This window comes from Melozone crissalis, unplaced genomic scaffold (genome assembly GCF_028551555.1).
Source record: "Melozone crissalis strain CALT ecotype California unplaced genomic scaffold, PUWL_Pcris_2 ptg000002l_1, whole genome shotgun sequence".
Classification (NCBI taxonomy): domain Eukaryota; kingdom Metazoa; phylum Chordata; class Aves; order Passeriformes; family Passerellidae; genus Melozone; species Melozone crissalis.
Genome location: NW_026535780.1, coordinates 25,244,483 through 25,268,736, shown reverse-complemented (window position 1 = coordinate 25,268,736; position 24,254 = coordinate 25,244,483). Strand labels below are relative to the sequence as shown.

General features: G+C 39.7%; 1 protein-coding gene across 2 annotated transcripts in view; it reads right to left on the bottom strand.

The window, feature by feature from the left end:
- Positions 1-23,553, bottom strand: part of OXR1 (oxidation resistance 1) — a 264,948-nt gene extending 241,395 nt beyond the window's left edge. The window contains exon 1 of one of the 2 annotated variants that reach the window (XM_054276082.1): positions 23,334-23,553. The gene's annotated coding sequence lies outside the window, so the exon portion shown is untranslated. Of the gene's footprint in view, positions 1-22,753; positions 22,837-23,333 lie in introns of those variants that run through there. The other variant, XM_054276002.1, reaches the window with a different exon arrangement.
- Between the last annotated feature and the right edge of the window lie 701 nt (positions 23,554-24,254).

Here is a 24,254-nt window from a genome sequence, read left to right as displayed (position 1 = left end):
GCCATAGAATCATAGAACATGCTCAGTTGGAAGGGACCCACAAGGTTCATTAAGTCCAACTCCTGGACCTGCACAGGACACCCCAAAAGTCACACCATGTGCCTGAGAGCACTGTCCAAACTCTGCTTGAACTCTGTCAGGCTGGTGCTGTGACCACTTCCCTGGGGACCCTGTTCCAGTGCCCAAACACCTCGGATTTCCACCTTTTTCCTAATCTAACCTAATCCTCCCCTGACACAACTTCAGGCCATTCCTTCCAGTCCTATCCCAAAGTGCTCAGCCATTCCTGACAGGATGGTGACTTCCAGCCCCTTCACCAGCTCTGTTGTCCTCCTCTGGCCACATTCAAGCACCTGCATGTCCTCCTTAAATGGTGGGGTACAGAACTGGGCTCAGTGCTCAAGATGAGGTCACACCAACACCAAATAAAGTGGGATAATCCCCTCTTTAGCCCAGCTGGTGCTGCTGTGTTTGATGCCCTGGATGCATTTTGCCCTCTGGGCTGCCAGGGCACACAGCTGGCTCCCACTGCTGGGCTGCCCCAGATCCAGCAGCCCCAGATTCCTTTCTGCAGGGCAGCTCTCCAGCCACTCCTCACATGATTTATACTTGTGCCTAGTGTAATTTTGTCCTAGGTTCAAAATCTGCCATTTGGAATGTTAAATTTATGATTAGGAAGGTAGCAGAGCAGACAGCAAGAGTTAAAGCTGAATATTAATATGATCCCTTCAAGTATAAAAAAACATCTCTCGGACCACATAGGCTGTTGGAATGAACAGCCCACAAGGCTACTCACATCAAATAGTTTATTAATAAAAAATAAGATATTTAATTTGGCATTTGAAATTATATTCCAAGAAAATTTTGCATGGTATGTAACTCCTCCCAGCAAAAGGCTAAACATGGGAATTACAGATCTTTAATATAAACACTTCTGCCTGTTCTGCAGTTTAAATTACTGCATCCATTCACCAATAATGGTATTCCTATTGCTACAAGAAGTTTATAACACCACCACATCATAACTTTTACAAATTTCTGGGAGACACCAGTCTCAGGATTACATTTTCTCAAGTGCTGATGATTTCCCCATCAGCACCTCAGATGACAGCCCCCTCTGGCTTTCAGGTATGCCAAACACAGGTGGTTGTTCTGCAGGGTTTGAGAGAGGGCTGCTCAGATATCACTTAATTATAATGAAGACCAGGTTCCTGACTGCCAAACTACCTTCAAACACAGGCTCTACAACCTTTTATTCCAGGATGATTTTAGGGAGACAGTATCACAAGAGGTAAGACTGGCTTAGCTGTTGGCCCTGGCACAGCCCTGGCACTCCAAAAGATGGCTACTGGAAGAACTGAAAATCATCCTTGTCAAGGGTAATGTAGGTATTACAGGATTTTGCAACCAGAATAAGCATTTTGGATAATATGGGATACTGATTACAGCTGATTAAGAACACAGGTCAAGCTAATGGTTTTGGGGTAAAATCTCCTGGAGTGGGTCACATGCAACTATTGGAATAGCTTCAAAAGACTCCATTGAGAGTATCTCCTAAAAAAGTGCAAAAATGCCACAGTGGGAGCTGAGCCCAGGAAATCCCAGTTGAAGAGATGCCATAGCCTTCAGCAAGCCAGCAAACCAGGCAACCTGCTGGCACAGTGCAAATCCTGGCACACCCAATTAAAAAATTGAGACTCCAGTGCGTGCAAGTGAAACTGTTCTTGCATCTCTTTCCTGGCATGTTATTCTAAATCAAAATTTATCACAACTGTTTAAGAATCTTTGGAAGGCAATGCTTTTTCCAGGCTCTAGATACTGGGATATTCTGTTTTGACAACAGCTTGCATGTCCATGTCACTACCCCGTAAGAGTCTACAGCTTCAATAAAGTCAGACTTAATTACAGGTTTTGGGGGTAAGACACAAGCAATGAATAGGTCATTCTGGTTGCCTTTGCACCCTGAGGAATCAAATATGTCTGCTGCACAGTAGGTTCTGAAAGAATTAGGAACAACCTGTTAGAGGGAAACATGCCTAGTGTAGCTTTGCTGTAACAAAAATATTGCACATCATCGCTGAATATCAGGAAAACATTGTAGGATAATTGGATTGACCCGAAGATCTGAAAGCTAAATAATGTAACAGAAGTTAAAGGATTGTTCCAAATCTTTATAATCAGAATGCTACAGTTTGTATCACAAACTTTTCAAGATACCAATCAAATCAGAAGCTAAATGTAAAATTAATAAAAATCAAGCATGAGATAACAAACACAGAAGGAAACTGACTCTTACTTTGAAATTCCAAATTCATCAAGAACTGATAAAACTACTGCTGCAATTATCTAAATACATGAAAAGAATATTCCTACAAGCAGATAAATGCAGCATTCTTGGGTTTATTTTGTCTGAGAGAAGAAATCAAAATCTGATCAATAAGAAGTCTTGATCAGCTTTATTTATAAACAGCTTGGAGAAACCATACATAAGTCAGATGTTGAAATACATTTTTTTAAGCCTTAAGAAAAAATAAAAATTAAAAATAAAGTCACCCAGTTGTATAGAGTAGACTAAAAACCATTTTCCTTCATCTGTGCCAACTTGCAGTTCCTCCTCCTGTTAACAAAATGAATTTTGTTAGTTGGTTACTTTGTACACAACAATAACCTGTTTTTTTCTTTTTTTAACACTTTAAACAATTTTCATTTTTTTAGGATTTTTAAAAATTTATTTAACCAGCTAAGATTAAGTAAAAAAAACTGAGGATCAGTTTATTCTTAAGATCTCTCATATAGGTCTGCTGGGAGGCACAGTCAGCAACTCAGAAGTGAAGTCAGGAGGGATGTCATTGCCCTTGGGTAGCCAGCATTCATCACAGCAGGCAGCCTTTATTGTCCAGCGTGCTATAATAGTTTCTCAGTAGGGAAGGCAGCATGTAGTAGCGTCATGACATGCAAGATAATGCCTAAAAACACAAAACTGTTTGAAAGGGTCTGTTTGGAGGGAGTGTTTACAGTGGCAATGGAAGGGAAGAAAGGCAGAATGACCTGGTTCTCTTTTTAGTCATGAACACTGGTAAACATTTTCCATTCTGTATCATGTTCAGGAAACCAAAATAAGTTTCCTTCCATTGTGCAGTTTTTATTTGGTCATTGCTTGCTTACCTCTCTTCTGCAGTTCTCTCCTTAACTCTGCCATTTATGACATCTTTTTTTCCCAAAACAGAAGCTGAATATAAGCAACCAACATTTAGGCCTTTAACATACTACAAACTGCTTCATAGTTCCTTATATGATAGGCAGATCAATCATCACTGCCACTGAATATATTTCATTTACTTAAAATGGCTGGAGAAGCTGAAGTGGAGTTACAGTATCATAGAATGGTTTGTGTTGGAAAGGACTTGAACAGACCATCTATGGGCATGGCATGACCATGGGCAGCAGCACCTTCCACTAGACCAGGATGCTCAAAGCCACATCCAACTTGACCTTGAACCCTTCCACTGACAGGGCATCCACTGCTTCTCTGGGCCACCTCTTCTAATGCCTTACTGTCCTCACAGAAAATCATTCCTTCTTTATCTAATCTACTCTTTTTCAGTCTAAAGCCATTGAATTCAGTTATGGTCATTAGAATTAGCTGAGAAAAAAAGAAAACAAAAAGGTTTTCAGCCAATAATTTTATGCAGGAAAAATGGGTAATTCAGATCCAAAATCTTTCTCTGAATATCTGGCCACAGTACAGCATGTTAAGCCAAATTGCAACTGACTGCAAATTTTCCATTAGAGACAAAGGTGCTGTGCACAGGAGTATTAGTGCACACACATGAATATGAACAAAAAAGGCAGTGCTTTGCAAGATGGCTATTCTCCTGTTTCTCTGTAAGTCGCTTCCAGATTTCCTTGAATGAGATTTTGAAACTCTGTTTACAGCTTTACTCCTAATTAAGTATCTCCACTCACCTTAAGGAACTTGGTGACTATTTAGTGTGAATTAAAATGGCAGCAGTTGGCATTCTACCACACAGAGTAATGAGATTTAGTGAAGTCAAGATCCCAAATACCTTCCAGAAGCCTGTCAGCTTTTCTAGCAATGCAAGGTGACTCTGATATCAGGTGCAAGAGGCATGAAGCCAAGACAGGTAGTAGGTGAGACAGATGCTTCAGTCTGCTATAGAGTTACTCAATTTTGCTTTACAGAGTATCTGCCCACTGATTGCAGGATACAATGTGCCAGGACATGATGTGCTGCATGCCATCTTTGCAGTGCTGCAATAGTCTCCAGTATCAGAACCTACTCTTTTACTTTGGGAAGATGCAGGAGTTCACTAAGCATAAAGAAATACAGCAGCTCCTGCAAGATTTTGGGAGACTTCACAAATCAATTAATATAAATCAATTAAAAGTTCTTTTGATAAAGATATTAGCCATGTGCTCCTTGGTCAGCTTCAGGTATACTTTTGGGTTTAAAAAAGAAGAAAGAGTAAATTGATTACTTCTCTGTTAGCAGGGGAAATTGACTGCAACCAGCACTTCTGAGTAATTCACACTGTCCAGCTACTTGTTTCTGGATTCGACATTTTTAATCATGGGGTAAAAAGCTCATGTAAAAGGAAAATGAGTTGCTACAGAGCAGTAGTTAGATCCAGAGTGACCACTACACTCTCACTCTGCAGCTGGGATTCGTGGATCAAGTGCTGATACTCTGAATGGGCATACACCATGAAAAGCTATCCAGAGGCTTAACTTCCCATACAAAAGGCAACAGGAATACCAACACCCCACTGCCAGACTAAAGCACCACTGACACAAGAATAGATATGGTTGACATGGCATATACTGGATTGAGGAAAATGCAAAAACATGCAGTCTTTGTGAAATCTGGTCCTATTTTCTCAATAAAATCTCCACAGTATTACCCAACCTGACACCTTTTTGGTTCGCTTAATCTTAGAAAGACAAAGGTCTGCAAGCAAACTTCCAAGGATGAGATGTCTCTGAGATTCCCACTAAGGAAATTCTGCTTTCTGTGTGAGAAATGGAAGATACAAGCCACTGGATTACTGTTTTACATGTCACAGCAGTAATATCTTTTTAATAATTTTAATTCCTTCTCAAGTACCTTATTAGAAAACAAACCTACTTGATGTTCCTTAAGTCTTGCAGATGTTTTGCTTTCACACAGTTATAATATAGTCACATTGCCTCTCAAGACAGTTTCTACTCAGAAGCCCAATTAACACTCAGCACTTTAAAGAGGTAGAATTTAAGAATTTGGTGTTCACCTTTTTTCAGCCAGCTAAATGACAAGCATGATTTATTTTGCCTAATAAAAACAAGAATAAAAAAAGTAATCGAAAAAGACAATAGGCCCAGCAGTAGAACACTTAAATACAGCTCGTTATTAATCAATTTATTTCACACAGTTGTTTCTAAGCAGCACAAGTGTATGTGTACTGTGAGCCCATAAAAATAACAGGAATGAAAAACTGGACACTCTAATTCTTAAAGGATGCTGATCACTGAGGATTAAAAGCATTGCATAAGAACATGAAAACAGCACTAGGCCCTCAGCTATGGTATAATGCAGATATTTGAGAAATATATGGCAGAAAGCTCTGACTTCCTTTTTTTTTTTTTTTTTTTTTTGTGCAATTTAGGTAATGGGGAAAATGTGTTCTGCTTTTCTGAAGCTACAGTGATGAAGCACATCCAGAACAAGCAAGGTCAAAAACAGTATCTGTTTACAAACAGGCAGATTACAAATCTGCTAACTTGCATCCTGAAAGCTCCTTACTAAGTCAGATTAACATGGAGTTTCTGTTTACCATCCTGACACAGCTAAAGAACATAGCCCAAAGAAGACAAATCACTCCCTGTTTTTGACACTGTAAACTTCACTAAGAGCTGCCTATTTCCTGAACTCACAAGAGAATGTGTACAATATTTCCAAAAAGCCATATAGGAATCACAACATGTCTATCCAGGTACATCAACTGTAATGTTATCTGTCACCTAAATGGATTTCTGAAGGTTGAAAAAATAGTTACTATATTTTATTAATAACTAAGGTCTTCAGCATATGTATGTATGCAAAGCAGAATTAAGAAACTCTTTGTTCAGCAATGAATGAACAGAACCACCATGTTTAAATGCATAAATCTAGTGGGGCACACACCCTACTTTTGGAGGTTTATGAAGATGGTAATTTTAAGTCATTCAGGACTAAGCATATGTAGCAAATTACAGTGAGACAAGCAGATTGCCTGGATTGCCCTGGATTGTCACCCCATCATAGGGTATTACAGTGGGCCTGCCTTTTTGGGAAGCAGAATTACTGTTTGGAAGCATATTTACTTCCATCAGAAATCCCATTTTGCAGTGAATGCTGTTTGTCACAGCTCTAAATGTAGTTTTTAGAACTGACATCCTTCCTTTCACTAAGATAAAATCAAGGGTGCAGGAGATGATAGACATTAAAGACTCAATATTAAACACACACAGAACTTAGGAAAAATGCTGGTTTACATATTCTGCTTTTTAATAAACTAAATATCCATTGCTCTAAGCCCTTCGTCTACTCCTGGGTTAGAGAATGCAAACCATCACTGTTCAAGACATGCAGGTTTATGAATACACAAATTCACACAGGAGAGAAAATAGAAATGAACAAATATCAGTACATATGTTTGAGAATGTGAACTCCAAGTGAATAAAGCAGCCCAGATGGCGAGTGATGGTGGCAGAAGAATGCTCTGGGTCCACACCTGCTCCCAGCGGGACCTCCTAGCAGGCTTCCCTGCAAGAAATCACAGTTTCCCAAGGAGGGGTGGGCAAAATGTGGAAAATAGGAAGGTTTTACAGAAGGAACACACTCCCACGAGACTGTGAGAAAAAAGGGCAAGCCACTCACAGAGTATACTGAGTATCAGATTTTGTCTGTGATTAGACTTATCTTTTAACTACTACATTTTTATTTGCTGCTATATGTCTATGACCTAATTATTGTATTTTGCAGCAGCCAAATGTAGCTAAAGATCAGAAGAGATCGTTATTTCAAAAAAAAGTCCTATCTTATATTTTATTTTTATTTTTCCTAAGCAGTTTCCAAATGGAAATTAAATCTAAAATGTAAAAGTGCAACTCATGAGACTGTCTCCAAGATTCTGCTGAAGAACTTCTCTTTTTTTTTCTTTTTGTCTTATCTCAATGTTACATTTTTCCTTGGTTTTCTTCCTGATAAGAAAGGATGCTGCTGGGCTTCTTTTTGTTAATTAGAAACAAGATCTCAAGACCAATCTAGCAGCATCAGAAGAGACTATTCCCTCCATAAATACTTCACAATGATCCTCTGTTATATGACAGGAATTTTAAATATTGTAAAAAATTGCTCACAAAAGGCTGAGTCTAAATTACCAACTTTCAATTGCATATGGAAGAAACAACACTTCACACAATACTAGACACAATACTTCATCTGACAGCCAAAATGCAATTTAAAAAAATTAAATCTTCCCATTCAAACCGAACTATAATTTCCAAGTAGTGTTTGCAATAGAACCTAAAGAATTTGCAAGAAATCTAGGTCAATGCAATTTTATTTTTGACTTTGTGAAATAAAAAAAAAATAGGAAAATAGATAAATCTATATGAAAATTTACATGTTTTAGAGAGAGAGAGGAAGTCATAAACATACTCAAGAAAACATAGATCAGCTAGGACATGAAATAGTCTGAAGCTGTATGTACACACCTAAATATACTAAAAAAGATTTCCAAAGGAGTTCCTCTTTATCCAACACACCACTGGTCAGTCCCAGTCTGAAATAAATAACTTCACAACAAGCTGCACCAGAATAACAGTTGGAATTAATATCTTCCCCAGATGGAGTTTTCAATTTAATGAGCAACAAGTAGAATGAAATCTTGCTGCCAAAATTATACCCACTCCATTCTGAACAGGGGGAGAAGCACAGAGATGAATGGAACAATGTGTGTTGCACAAACCACCCTAAACACACATCCAACACAGTCTTCATCCAAAGCACTTGAGAGGACACAGACAATGAATGACTCAAGATATTCACATCAGAGCATTCACTACAACACAGACTACAGAAATCCTAAGGATATGTGTATGACAAGATCAGAGCTGGATCAAAAATCCCTTTAAACTTCCTAACAAAAGCCTGTAAAATTAGTTCAGTGCTTATGCTGTACACAGGAATTTGCCTCACTCAAATAGAAAAAGCACACTGATTTCACAGAAGGGAGCTTTTTGACTCATAAAACTGAGGTAATAAAGTCACTCTCAAGAAAAAATTAAAATATAAAACAAATTAAAATTCACCACTTGAGTAATGAAACAGCACACACGTTTACTTTGTTAAATGAGAGATATTGTAGAAAATATATGAATCACACTGACAAGGAAGTAATTGAGCAAAACCTACAGCATTTTCAACAGTAAGAGACATAAGACTCACATTTGGATACTCAAGAAATTTAATACCACAACTGGAGAAATTTAAAAGCAGGTTATATCCATTCCAAAAGGATCACTGTAAAATATCAGAAAAAACGCTCAGTTTGTTAGCATCTTCTAGCATTTAGTTTTGCAGCCAAACATCTCACAATGACTCTTTGCTTTTAGTTTTCCTATAACATGTACACAGACAAAAAAGAAGTTAAAGGGTTCAATTGAGTTACCTGTACTGCTACTTACAAAACAGGAATACTAAAGATGCCATGCTTAACCTGAAAAATAAAGACACAGTATTTGTGAGGGCTGAATTTAAGAAAATAAGGTAGTATGTCAGGTAGTTGGGGTCATCCATGAATAGAAAGATAGACACCCTCATTGGGAAATTCAAGAACAAAGTTCAAATTTGGTTATGCAGAATTCAATGATGGAGCCTGGCAAGATAAGGTCTTGTGTACACTGTGTCCTGGCAGGCAACTTTCTGTCTGATTTCAACCACCATCACCACACAGCTCTTACTGTCTTCAGTAAAGGCCCAAGTATTTTTGAACTTTTAAAAATCAGTAAGAATTTAGCACTGCAGAAAATCATGTCTAGCAATGACCAAATTTAATTCTATTTAGGAACAGCTAAGACCCAAGATTTAGAACAGCAAAAAATATCAGCACAGACATTATACTGCTTTGACCTTAGCATTAAAACAGAGTAGACAATTAAATGAACATTTTACTGTGGTATTTATTTTGTTTTCTGGCCAATTTCATGTACAGGAATAAGACAGGAGCCACAAGCACCACATGCACTCTTAAGTCACTTTGTTTTGCTTTCATCACTAGGAATACTACAAATACTACCACTACTAGAGTTTTCTTATCTTGAAAATAATTTATGCCATGAAAATTAAGTTCTGTTGAAGCCCTAAATTCTGTCTTATGAAACTGTAATTCCACTAAAAATTGAAAAGAGAAACAATCTCATTATTTGGTTTTTCAGAGAACCAGGAAATTATGAACTGTTACTATTGCTTTGTGAACCTTTATCGATCAAGTTGTTTGAGGACATTTCTTTAAATCTACTTGGGACTGAAAACAGCATGGAAACAGAAAAAGGACTGATAAACCTGGATAGACTCAGAGGTATTTGCATTATAATATTAAAGTGCAAGAAGTTCTGAGTGACAGCAAATGGTAATTGAAAAGACAGATCTCAGACAGAGGAGCCTCCTGAGAGAATATCATGCAAATGGCAAGCACTTCAATTTTAAGATGGATTTGCAATTGTCTATTTGTCAATGTTGACAATGCCTTAAGATCAATAAGACAGAAGTGAAATGTGGTGTGGGTATTCAAGTCTCCATTTGCAGAGTTTTAAGATTTATAAATGCTCACATGAGACTTTTCAACTACGGAAGAAGAAAATGGGACCTAGTTATGCCTTTGCAATAAAACTTATTATGCAGTTAATATTTTTCTAATTAAAACTTAGAATTGGTTTAAATTTTTTTATTCTTTTTCCTCAGAAACATATATCTAGTTGCTTCTTAATGTTCTAACTTTTTTGTAAGTCATTATTAATATGAAAACCATCAAAAAGGTTAAATAATATCTTATTATTAGATTCAACTCTATATGCAATGAGATAATAATAACAGTGCTCTTGCTCAACTGCTACTAAAATGACACTGGACATTCACTCCACTGTTTAAGATTTTTAGGATTACAATAGTAGAATTGAAATCAGGGTTGAGCAAGAACATCACACCAGACATTTTGACAGATCACTGAATAAAGGTCAGAAATGTGCCTGCTTTAGGAGGCTGCTCTCAGCAGATTAAAACAGGAAGTGTCCAATATGGGACTCCCCTAGATCTCGTTAGCTGAGGAGGAAGGGGGTTTTCATGTATTCTTGCAGTTCCAGGTGGAAGTCCAAAGGAAAGCCTACACGTGCGTCATCCTCAAGCTTAGCACAGTTCTTTTTTTAGCCACAGGGGACTTATCTTATTACCCTTCTTAGCTGGGATGTCCACATATAACCTGAGAACTGCATCATCCCAAAAAGTACAGCAGCACACAGGAAAAGGGCACATCCAGACACCTGTGCCCTGCAAATGCCGAACTGGACACTGGTGTTAGTTCAGCTTTGTTCATCTTGTTAATGTAAAACCACACTGCTTCCTTTCCCTAAATTCAGGTAAAATTGATACACTGTAATAATTAAGCCCATGCCTATGAGTTTTAAAAACTCATGTGGCTTTGTTGAACTAGAGTGGAAGTCAGTATTTTTTCTGCCTGACTGGATGCACACACGAGTTTTCCACCAGCAGCTGATTATTCAGGCTATCTATATTTCTGCATAGTTTCCTCTATTCTGTTTCTGGTATTAAACTGAGGCTATTACAACCAGTTTTCACATAATTTCAGGCTGTCTGCATTAGGCACTTTTTCCAGCAATATTCAACTGTGGCACTTGCAAAGTGATTCAGGGAATAAGAGGAGCAAGAGTGACAATGTACATTCTTACCAAAATTGCTTCACCACTACCCAGCAGAACAGGAGGCCACAAATTACCTTCCCTTCACTGCAAATGCATGCACATAATGGGGGTGCTGGAGAACAACAGAGCCCTCTGACAGAAACCAAACACTAGCACATAATTGAAATAAAATTTCAACACTTGTCAGAGGTTATTTATTTAATGTTGGTGCAGGCTTACAAATTCTCCATTCATGTAGAAAACTCACTACCATGACTATAGCCTCATAAGTAAGAGATGGAGCTGCCTGCACCATTATAATTACAACATTTTCTGAGTCACAGACAAAAATCTGGCCCATGCTGATACATTATGCAGAGCATCTATAAAAATGACTGTGCTGAAAGCATTAAATAAGAGCTATGACCATGGAATGGGAAATGTCATTATTGATTCCACAATACTAAATTTATCCTTCGTACAACAAATAGAGGGACATGAAAAAATGAACACCTCAAAAAGATAATGAGAAATTCAACAACAAAAGATTCTACTGCCTACTAATTATTTTTATTCAGGTCACCCAGTATATAAGCCAATATTTACCAAAACATTTGAACTGTGAACTACAATGTTTCAAGGTCATTCCTTTCCAAACATAAACAGGATTTTAGCAGGAATCAAATTAGTTGGAAGAGAATGAAGGGGGGTTTTGCTTTGTTCCTGTAAGCTCTGTTTTACTGGCAAGCACAGTAGAGGTACTTGCAATTTTTGAAACAAAAGAGTTACCCAAAATACTACTGTACAAAAAACTTGTGCAAATTATTTTTCTCACCATGTCAGGCTGGACATAGCAAAGAACAAAACTGAGGTATTTGTTCCTATCTATACTACAATTAAAATACTCAAGGGTTTATATCACAGAATGAGTTCTCTCTTCTGACCACATTACCAACAGCAATATGTTTTGCAGCCATTCTGTCCATTGGGGTGAACAACACTTAGGTGCCACTCACATGCAAAAAAAGTCATAAAATCAGTGGTGTTGCACCAGAAAATGCCTTCTGTGCTTTTAAAGCTGATTAAGAAAAAACTAAAAATTCATACTTTTAGTAGCATGCATATCCAGCTCATGGCAGCTTAGTTCCACCAATCAGCCAGGAAGAAGAAGACAAAAAATACACATGGACTTATTTATAATAAATATATAAACATCATTGTTTCTCTATTGATGAACAGAAGGTAGGAATATTTTCTACACATGGCTCAAAGCTGTTAGCAATACACTATCTGATCCTCCACTAAAACATGGGAAAAACCTATTTTTCACTACCTGTTGATTTGTAGAGGTGTGCAAGGGAAAATTATCTAGCTCTTCAATATGTTAAAATAAAATTAGTCAAAGTCTGTCCCTGTCCTAGACTCTAGAGCCTAATGAAATAGTTTTTTAACAGAAGAGTTAAGCTTCTTTGTTTTACTGAGGAACTATTGTTGCCCTGTACAGTTTTATTTGGTTTAGATCATAAATTCGTAGCAAAAACATCTGTTGATAGGAAAGATCAGAACTAGAACTTCCAAATACAGATAGCATGCAAGAAAGAAAAAAGTACAAGTTTAGGTATGAACTTCAACGTAGTAGTACTCATAGAGACTAAGCCATCATTTCTGTAATTTCCTGTCACAAGCTTTATTAGTTAATACCTTAATTTAAGGTTGAAATTAAATGTTCTTGTAGCTCACCTTTAACCAGCCATTCTCAAGTCATTTTATGAGACTAGGCTCTCAAAGTGCAACCATTCTTAAAACACTCCCCTAGTGGTCTCACAGAAACTACTTTTCTGCATCAGCATTACTTTAAGAAAGGAAATCTTAGTGTAGCCAATTAGCAATACTAAAAGTGTATCCATAATAACTAAAGATTCAAAAAAGCCAAAGAATGCACAGGCAGACTGACTAGATGATTTGGGATAGGCAAAGAAAAGTTTTGACCCAAATGGTTGCCTCAGATTCAGTGTTGTTTTTCATAATTAGGAGTCATGCACACTTAAAAGTACCTTAAATCATAATGATATTGTATAAATGCAAATGCTCATTTGTACAGAGTAAAACTTTCCTTCATCCAAAGTGATACATATATTTTATGCAGCAATACAACTATGTTCTCTTCAACATCAAGAGCCTACTTGAGACAATATATCAAAACAAGTAACACATAAAATTATTGTTTCAAAGAACAGAAACTTTTTCTAAACATCACATACTAGGGAACAATGACAGTAATCTTGCTTTAGCTGTGATGATTTACCAGAATGAAGTCTTGCCTGTGTTCTCCTAACTTCTCTTGGATGCAATAGATGTGTGTTGGAGAAAGCCTCTTATGAGGTTATATTCTGAAGTCCTTCTGAAGGAATGTTGCATTTCTAATCCACAATCAAGAAATGGATGATAAGCTTATTTTCTTTGGAGAAAATACTATCATTTTACCTTTCTTGAGTTGTGAAGAGGTATGATTAACAATGCACCAAGAACAGTCTGGAAGATGTAATAAGATTGTCTTTCAAATTAGCCCACTGCTTGTAACTTTAACATAAAGACAGTTGCAGGATTCAGATGTCCTACAGCTCAGAGTTGGTCACAATCATTAATTTATCACAGTTCAATTTGTATTAAATGGGAATCTTCCTACACAAAGACACATGACAAAACACTAGTGGTTTAAAATTGCAACAGTCCAGAACTCCAAACAAACTTGAGTAATATAATCCTGGCATGGAAACTGAATGCTGGATGCACTGAAATTTGCATGGTGCCACTGTTGAAGCACTGAGGTATAAAATGTCAGGTACCAGCACCTAGAACACCACAAGCTGCTGACACCAGCTTCACTGCCTCACACCACATCAGTCTGTATTTCTGTAGATTGGCACCATTTATATTCATTTATTCCCACTTTTTTCAGGCTACTCTTTAAAATCCTTCTAATAATCATCACAGAATGATTCAGGTTGGAAGGGGCCTCAATGATCATCTGGTTCCAACCCTCCTGCCATGGGCAGAGGCACCTTTCACTAGAGCAGGTTGCTCAAAGCCTCATCCAGGCTTGCCTTGAACACTTCCAGGGATGGGGCAGCCACAACTTCTCTGGGCAATCTGTCAGTGTTTCAACCTCCATTTAACATGACGCGACCTAATTCATGGATATTAAAGCAAATTGGTCATTGCTTTTGCCCTCACACAGGTATAAAACTGACTTATTTTGGCAAATGTGAATTAATATACTTGGAAAATACTTACATAGCCTTGGAAAATTGAGTTATTGTGCTTCTCAGAGGAAGTTATTAAAACCAAAAACCAAATCCTCCTATTATCTAAAGATGTACTGGCTTACATAGAGGTATACATTCCAAAAACTAAACCCAGACAACTGATCTACAACATGACTGAGTATTTTAAAAATGTAGAATAAATAACTTTTTTCTTCTTCTTCTTCCTTTTGGATTCACTCAGACAGCAACAGACAGGTACTTTCACTGCAGTGAGTTGCAATTAAAATAACTACAAAGGGGAAGTAGAAAACAGGATGCAATTAGCAGTTACAGGAATTTAGAGATCATGGAGATGGAACAATTTCCTCCCTATCAATGACAATTTTCTTATTTCTTCAAGGAGATTTCCTTTATTTCAGCTGAAGAAAGACCCATGGGCTCCAACCACTGGTATCTTATGCTCCCCAAGGGAGGTGACAGAAGATGACATATTAATTCATTAGGAGAATTCATTTTTACTGCCCGTGCCACAAAATCGTGCCAAATCTCTGCCTTCAGGTGTGTACCTGTGAAATAGAAGTGGTTGGAAGTGACTGAGGGCATTCTGGGAAGAGCAGTAACAACTTTGCATTCTGCCTGTGCTACAGTTTTACCCTGACTGACTCACAGGACCTGGAAATCTGGGGAAAGGAAAGGTAAAGGAACTTGGGGAAAGTACATATGGGAAGGTAAGGGTGTTTCTCACTATTACTATATCTGCAATACCTTCCCTTTAAAGCTTCATTGAGGTCAAGCTTTATATCTAGGAATAATCTAAGCCTTGCTCAAAACTTCCTGCAACACTTACTGCAACTTTTGTGACAGAACAGCAGTGAGAATTTGTTGTCCCCTGTGTCCCAGTAAACCATCAGGTACAGACTGCCCACAGGAACTGTGGCTGCCCTATTCACTGGCAGTGCTCAAGGCTTGGCTGGATGGGGCACTGGGCAGCCTGGTCTAGTGGGAGATGTGCCCATGGCAGGGGGGTTGGAACTAGATCATCTTTAAGATACCTACCTATAACGTCTGGTTACATTTCATTCCAAACATTGCGAACTCCAGCCAGCCATGCTGCTCCTCCACCTGGGCAACAACAATCACTGCCTCCATCACTGTGTTTGACCACTTTGCAGACCTCTGCTAGTGCTGGTGGATATGATGTACACATGTACTAGAGTTCCAGCAGACATATAACATGATTTTGAAGACATTTCCTTTATGGAGTGTAAGGAAAATTATCACATTTACCAAAATCAGGACCATTTGTATCTTAATTCTGCCTTATTTGCTGCTGTCTGTATTCATTTACCCTCACTAATGACTATGCAGAGTTACACAGATCTCTTCTTTCACAGTCACATCATCAGTACAAGGAGCTTTTCTCCCCCCCGTTCAGAAAGTTGGTTGTAGTTTGATGGGGACTTCAGTAGGAACCAACACCTCATACTGTGGCTGCTATTTGCAACACAGTTAAGAACCACAGGTCACCAAGAGTCTAAACAATCTTCTCCAAAAGAAGAGATTAACAGCTTTACACGATGTTCAGCTATGTCTTCACAGAGCACTGCACTTGTTTCCACAACACTCAGACAGCACCATTTACTGAGTAAGCAGAGAAGGTATTTGGTGTCTAGTCTGACCAGAGCTGTTCAGTCTATAGCCTTAGGGAACTCTAGTTAAGCTCTGCTAGGATGCCAGAAGTATCAATTTCCTCATGAGCCTCTCCAAGGTGATCATCACTACAGCATCAGAGTATTTCACCAACATTAATGAACTTATCTTTTCACATCATGCTATGCTGTGCTATCTTCATTGTACAGATGTTACTGCCACTTCAGTTAATGCCACCTCTAAACATTCCTTACAATTTCTTACACTTAGCTATTCAACTGTTCCCATTTTAGAGGTGTCTAAGTTTCTCATTTCTTCAGATAAAACTTCTCAGTGGAACACAGACTCAGGTATGCAGGATTTCAGGTGAGGCAGACCTCAGTGAAAAAAAAAAAAAAAAAAAAAAAAAGAAGGAAAAAGAAAAAGGAGATATGACAGTTTGCATATGGAAAGAGTTTCACAGTCAAGCATTCCACATGGACCAGCCAATTCCTGCTACTATCATCCTTTCTGGCATATGGAAACTGCATGCAAAGAAGGACACAACTTATTTTTGCCATGGTGATGTAGGAATGGCAACAGAAGGTATGAGTGGGAATTCTATCAGTAGTTTAACTCCACAAATAAAATTAGAGTGGTTATTTGAAAACTATTCAAGCAGAAAGTACAACAAGGGGATTGAGGTTTCATGTAGAAGTGAGATTGACTACTAATGAGTTAGCATTATTCCTATGGCTATAATATTTCACCACAGTTAGTGTTTATAGTCACTCCAGGAAAAATGAAAAAAACAAAAAATAAAAGTAATCCCAGAGAAAATTTCTAAAAACCCAAAGACACTAACAATAAGATCCCAATAGAGAATTAAAGCCAGAAGAAAAAAATGTTTTGCTTTCCATTGCATCCTTTTGTCTTGCAATTGCTTCTTGTAGTCCTGGATAAGAGTTGTTTCCTTTTCTAAAGGGATTTAAAACTGTTACAGTTTCTCTTTCCAGAAGCTACAAAAGATGTAATATTAATTGATCAATCACCTTGGAATATCCTTTCATAAACAAAATGGATGCCCTGGCTTTTTTGTGCAACAAAATGCATAAGACCACTTGGAATTCAACTGTCAAACACATGACTGAATAGATTGGATTTACATCAACAGTATACAAATATCAATTTCTGAAATAGAACAGTATTAATAATTTAAAATCAGAAAGGAAGTATAAAGAAGACTTGCAAGTGAATCTAGTTGCACTACAGTGACTATAAATACTAACACTTTTAGTGCGCTCTGTAATATTTATGAAATATTATTTATTACTAAGGTTTTATATAGCTATGGTTAGATTAGGAATATCTATAATGTATTTACAATTATTTTAGGAAGTATCTTCATGGAATCTGGTTGTGTTATGCTCAGGGGAAAAACACAGTTCTGACTACAGTATCTAAGTCTTCTCTTTGTATGCATGTCATATATAAAGGTTATGTAAAGATTTCTGGATACTATTTACCTATGCAAGTGCTTCAGTTGAACTATGTCTTACCTATAAAATTTGTTTCATATCTATGTGTCCCAAAAGCATTTTATATGAAGGAACACAAGAGGCAGACAATTCTTTTCTGTTTCCACAAGTCAAGTTCACAGTGAAATGAATGACAATTGTATACATAATGTCTGGAAAGAAAAAGCATAGCATTTAAGCAGCCAAGCTACGTGCTCATGTTGCATATTTTTTCTCCAAATTTGGTGCTTGTGTGGGTGAAATCACCCACTGAAGATAGACAGGATGGATTCTAGTAATCTATCCTGATGGCTGTGACAATGCCTTCCAGAACAGAAGTGGATACAAATGGTATCAACTGAACAAACCAGGTGCCAACACTTTCAACAGGTAATGTTTCCAGAGTCATCCCAGGTTTGAGACAGAACTGCTACAGCTTTGTTTTACATGGTCAGTAAGAAACATTTTATATCCATGATTGCAAATATGTCAACTGTTCTTCACAGGGATGCAAAGGGTGTATGTCCCAGGCTGATCCAAAGTGTCAGTCTTTGGTCACTGATGACTGAATAATGTGTAAACTGCAGCAGTGGATCTCGCACAACTAAGGCTCCCATTCACAGCCTAACAAAGTTCCATCTTCCACAGAAATGGTCTTGCTTTTGCTAAGGTCTGTTAAGCTCTGCTTAGTGTTCAAAATTCCTTGCATTCATCTTTCACTGTTGACCACTGATAGATTTCCCAGCAAAGGATAAGACAACCTGTACCTACTTCACCATCAGAGCTTTCTTTACAGTCTCTCCTTCCTATTAGGGCCCTGACTTAATCTTGCCTTTACCATTTAATTTGTCTGCAAAGTTACTGCACATTAGGAAAAGCATTTTCATCCAGGGCACAGCAGGTGCACAGCTTCCAAGAGACAGAAAACAGTCTATCTGATCAGAAACAAAAAGAAAACAGGAGTGAAAATACATAAAGAGCAAAACATTTGATGAACTCAGTCTTATTAAGAGGCCTTCATCAATTGATACAGATTTTCCTATTAAAAAATTGGACAGTATGTAGCTCTTTGAACAGGCAAATAGCCAGACCTGATAGCTGGAAGTTGAATAAAAACAACACTAGCCTAAAAATTAGTTTATAATAGCAAAAACTTGGGCTAATTAATAACTGGAAAGTGCACAATGGACACACAAGTGTTGAGAGGGATTTACTCCAAAACATTAAATTAAAAATATTTTTTTTCTAAGTGGTAAGTCTCATCAAGTCACTTCAAGTCCCTCAAGGTCCCTTCAAGTTTTACAATGCCCACAGTTGTCCGGGGGAAATCTCCTCATTCCTTCAAAAATGTTAAGTTTAACTCTCCTTTTCAAATCAGTCAGGCTACCAAAGTTGATCCACTATTACACCTTGGGGTGAGGGAGGGTAATGAATAGGACCCAAATCAAAAGGAATAAAAGCTCACCAGAAATACATAAATTGATTTAGATTATCACTCTAAGCCTGAAAACAACCAGGTCCAGGGAAAAAAAAAAAAAAAAAAAAAAAAAAAAAAAAAAAAAAAAGAGACTGATACACCTTTCATATTCTCAAGTTTTTAATGGAGGAACTCATGCTATATGGGCAACACATTACACATTGGTCCCAGAGAAATTCCAATCCTTGTCTTTGTGACAGGCAGTGTTTTTGCTCTGTGTTCATGCTCTGCTGAGAACTCCTCTATAACACACATCCAGCTTGTAGCTGTTCTCTCGGTCTTCCCTTTGCTCCCATGTCAAATACCCTCTTCTTTCATGATTTCTCAATCATCAAATAGCAAAGATAAGTGTATTCCTGAGGAGTAACAAAGTGGGGCTCATGGTCCTCATGACATTTAAGAGTTAGGGAAACAAACCTCCAATTAGCTCTCAGTATAATATCTGTGGAACATGGATGGAAGACTGACATAAGTTTATGATTTCCCCCCTACTTCTCTCTCTCATTTCACCCTATTAGTAGGCAGTAGAATAATAACAACAACAACAAATTGAATATGTCTTAGATCCCTGTTTTGCCAGAGTAATGTAAGAAAGCAGGAGGTCATCACTTGCTTCAAAGTGTAGTTGAGAGATACAAGCAGTAGCTTTATGTTCAGGAGGAACTTACTACTTGTACTGCTGCAGCCACAGATAAGGTTTTCCTGTGACAGGGGCCTCTGATCCATCTTAGATTTTAACCTGCAGATCAAATAACTTCCTGTCTTAAAGTGTATGACACATCATGAGATATCCAGGAGCTACCTTCTCTGTATCTCTATCTAATCTTCAGTAAATCTTGTTGGAGCAGATGCTGGAATAGCAGGGTAATTTACAGCTCGCTGCTGCAGGAGCCACACAAGCATCTGGCCCAGGCACAAAATACCCCTGATGATATTAGGAGAGCAATGTCTGTTTGAACACCTGAAGGTATTCCCCATGGACTTCAAAACTCACAATTCTTTGCCTATTTCAAAATGCTCCTTCTGCCTCTGATGGCAACAGCTCACACACCAGAGGCACCGTATTTAACAAATATCTGCTGCAAGGAACAAGGAAGCCATATCCCACGTTCAAGTAAACGGCTTTACTAAACAAAAGTATCAGTATCTCCCGAGCTAAGCCATCCACAATCATGTAACAATCTTGTGCTAATCTGACACCCGACCAGGCTCGCCAGCAGCAACTGTTTGCTTCTGTGAGGTTGTCACCTCCCATATGTTTCAATAGTATGCACAGTTTAATATTTTTTTGCTACAGTAACTTAAGAAACAACAGCAACTCACTGAAGGGTGAAGAAGTCACAGTAGCTCATCAACAAAAACAAGTGCTCTTTGAGCACTTGTGAATTAACACATGATCATTAGTGCTGACAATCCTAGACTACTGCCTTCTGCTACCAGACTTAAATAATCATCACGTCCCTATTAAAAAAAAAAAAAAAAAAAAAAAAAGTCATTATTATCAGGGTTTGGGGATGTGGGGGGAGGACCAAGGGGGTATAGTTTTTAAGTGAAATTCAACTAAAAAAAAAAGTGGTTTTACATTTCTTTTAATAGGTCTGTTATTCCCCCAAATCCAGGAGGAGTATGTATATTTCCTACAATGCAAGATGACACACTTTTTAAAACAAACAAACCCATGGAAGATATTTCTTTAGATTAAGCAAACAATGGAGAAAAAGTCTTAACAGAAAGAAAGATATGCACTGTGAAAGAAGATTAGTTACCTTTTTTTTTTCCTGCTTAAAGGGAAACATAGCTGTGCAAACACTGCAGCTGCTAACTAGACATTCTCAAACACCTAATATGTAACCCCATTGTTACTGTAACAATTTTCTCATCTCCACTAGTTGGGCTCAAACCTGGACAAGAAAAAATAATCAACTGAGACTGCACAGGAATTATAATTCACAGCATATATTTTAAGGATATCCTTATATGCTCTATTAGCAATTGCTTGACTATCAAAGAATCCTGATCTGGTTAGGATGCTAAAATAATTCTATCAATATGTATGATCTCTGGAACTAAAATAAATAGTACTAAAACATCCTAACAGTAAAATACAATCCAAATAATTAAACAAATTATTACTCCAGCAACATAAGGAAAGGCATTTTTAAAGTTCCAACTCTGACTATTTCTCATATTTTAAATAAATTTATTCTTTAAAATACAGGGTATTATTTCAGATAAAATCTAATCACATGAGAAAAATGGCAGGTTGCCATGCACAAGAATTTCCCTTCTTATTTATCACTATGCTGTCAACATAGGCAGTTCTTTCTTGCTGCATCTTCCTGGGGTCTTTTACAGAAGGCAAAAAGCATCAACTCAAGAATTCCATTTTTCCCCATTACTGCATACTCTTAAAAATGTAACTGACAGGACAGCAGTTTATTTGTGCACAAACTAGAGCCAAATCGTGCAAACTGGCTTTCAGAAACCCACGGATCAATTGTTACTCTCCGGGAGCGCTGCCTCGGCGGGCGGAGGTGAGGGAGTTTCATTTGGGAGAAGGGAAAAGTTGAGGAGTTGCAGAGGTACGGAATCCAGCAGCCTTCCCGTCTCCACTGCATAAAGCTAATTAACAGACTCAAGTATATACACAGTAGCAATGGCATCTTCTGCGTCTGTAACTATTTTTAAAGGCACCTAAATTCTGAAGGGGCTTAGCGTAGAGACATTTAAGCTTATATTAATATTCATGTCTGAGTACTACACCAAATCTAAGTCATTGTGCAAAGATAAGCATGGCTTAAAAATGTTAAAAGTCGGGTCATTAGACTGACAACACCTACAGACATAGCCAAATAAAAATTAAAATAGGCTGTCCACCAAGAACATCTTACTGGCCCTCAGCCCAATTCTTCCACCAGTGACACACTAAGCGCCCCAAATTCCCCTTCCCCTATAATGATTTTAATTAGTAAACTATCTTAATACAACTTTGCAAACATCAAAAAACTTCCTTTGAATAGGGAAGCAGCTTCTGAAACCTTTCCTCGGTTTAGAGCACAGGAAAAGAAAGTACCTAAACCATGCCGCTTTCAACGTTAAGTGAAAAACTTTACGTTCACTAGTACTAGGAAGACGTAGCGTTAAACCCATTTACAGGTGAACTGAAAAACAAACTAAGCATTTTTAAAATTAATATAAAAATCCCATTTTCAGAGGCAAAAATCTCGGGGCATACTTCGGTATTTGTTGGTTACGGACAATAAGTTAAAACACGGTACCTCTTCTAAACCGAAGGAACAACTAGAATAAATTATCACACGAGAGAGCGAAAAACCTGTGTCGTAACAGTTTCTCTCCGCAAACTGTTTCTTTCCTGCGGCATCATCTGTTAAATCAGAAACTCCTTTGAGCACCGCAGCCTCGCTGACTCTTAGGGCGCACTGCCTGCGCCGACACTCTCTCGGTATTTTCGCATCGCGCCCTCTCCGCGGGGCCAGCGCAGCCGCCCGCCTCTCCCGGTGCCGCTCGCAGCCGCGGACCGCGCTCGGAGCGCACCGCACCGCGCTCGGGCCGTCCCCGCCCGCACACGCACCGAGGGGACAGACGCGCTCTGCCTCCGCCGACCCGTGCGGCACGGACCCGCCTGGCCGAGCCGAGCCGAGCCAGGCCGCGAGGCGCTGACCCAGGGGCGGGCAGCGGAGAAGTTGCGGCCGCCCCGGGGCGCGCACCGAGGCGCACAGGTGCAGCCGGTCCCGCCGCGCATCCCGCCCGGCGCCAGCCTCAAGGGGCGGGGGGCGCCGGAGCTCGGAGCCGAACCCCTGCCCCGGGCCGCCCCTGCGGCACCAAGGCGGCGGCTGCTGCCCCTCGCCCGCAGCCCGCACCGGCACCGCGCCCGCGGACAAACTTACTTGCGGGCGGCGGCGGCGGCACCCGCGCCCTCCTTCCCGCGCTGCGAGCGAGCGCAGCCCCGGCGCGGCGGCCGCTGCCGAGCGCGTTCGGACATGCTCAGTCCCCCCGCCGTGCGGAACCTACCACCGGGGGGACGGGGGAGCGCGGAGAGAGAGGGGGCAGAGCTGGATGCTACCAAGAGGACGCGCTAAAAATAGGCGCCGCAGAAAGGAACAGCTGGGGCTTAAAGGGGCGGCGGCCGCCGCGCTCCCCGCAGCCCCGGGCGAGCGCTTCCCCCGGAGCCGGAGCAGAGGCTCCGCAGCCGGGGCCTGCGCTGCCGCGGGGCTCTCTCCGCGGAGCCAGCGGAGGAGAGACTCTGCGAGCGGGGCGCTGCCGGCAGCCCGCGCAGCCCGCAATGCCCGCAATGCCCGCGCCACCGAGTCCTGCCCGCGCCTTTGCGGCGGGAGCGCTGCGGTGCGCTCGGCTGCGGCCGTCGGAGCGCTCGGGGGTGCGCAGGGCGCCGGGAGGGCTCTGGGAGCGTCCGGCGGGGCGGCTGCCGGGCTCTGCCCCCTTCACCCCAGCGCCGGGCCGGGAGCGTACATCGGGGCCGGGAGCGTATCTCGGACCGGGCCATTTATCTCAGGGCCAGGCCACCCCGTGAAGCAGCAGCTTCAGAAATGAGTTCTACTTAGTGAGGGAGAGGATGCCGAGCGGCGTTTTTCATGCGGCGTTTCTCTGGAGACATCTCCATCCTGCTCCGAGGCGTTAGCTTATGCGGACGAGGCTTGGGGAGTGACAAACACTCGGGAGCTCTCCCATGAAGCTCAGAGCAGTCAGATGAGAATGTGGCAGGTCCGAGGCGAAAAGCGTGAAGAACAGCCCTCCTAAATATAATTTGCTAGGCTGGAAGATCTATGCGGCAACAGAAATTACATGATCACCTCTTACTGACACTGCTGTGTTTCAAAACTGAGAGCTGTTGAAATTGAAAGCCGCCTAAGTATTTGTGAATGGGAATTTCTGATGGGGTTTTTTAGCCGTGGCTTATCATTCTCTACCTTCCTAAAAGAGCGACAAGAATAAACATAATAGCACCACATTGTTTTAGATTTATATAGATACTACAGAGTCTAAAATTATATTACTCTATCAGAAGTTCAGAGGTATTACTGAATTCTGCTTTTATGGATGCAGAAAATGGCTATTGCACGCACACACACACAGGCATCTTTAAAAAATACTAAACTACTGCTAATAAAAAACATCAGACAAAATCTGCATCATGATAATCTGCTATTCTGATGCCATAATGTACAATAGTATATACACTCAAGACCACATTCAAAATTTTTCATTTATTTCATTAGACATGAGAGATCACTTGAAGTTTATCTTCATCGGAAATCTAACACAGCCTTCGGCAAAAACTACTGCAGGAAAAAACCCTCAGTTACACGTAGGTGGGTATAATCAGGAAAGGAAGTGTTACTTGTCAGTGCTGTCAAATAAAGTGAGAGCAAG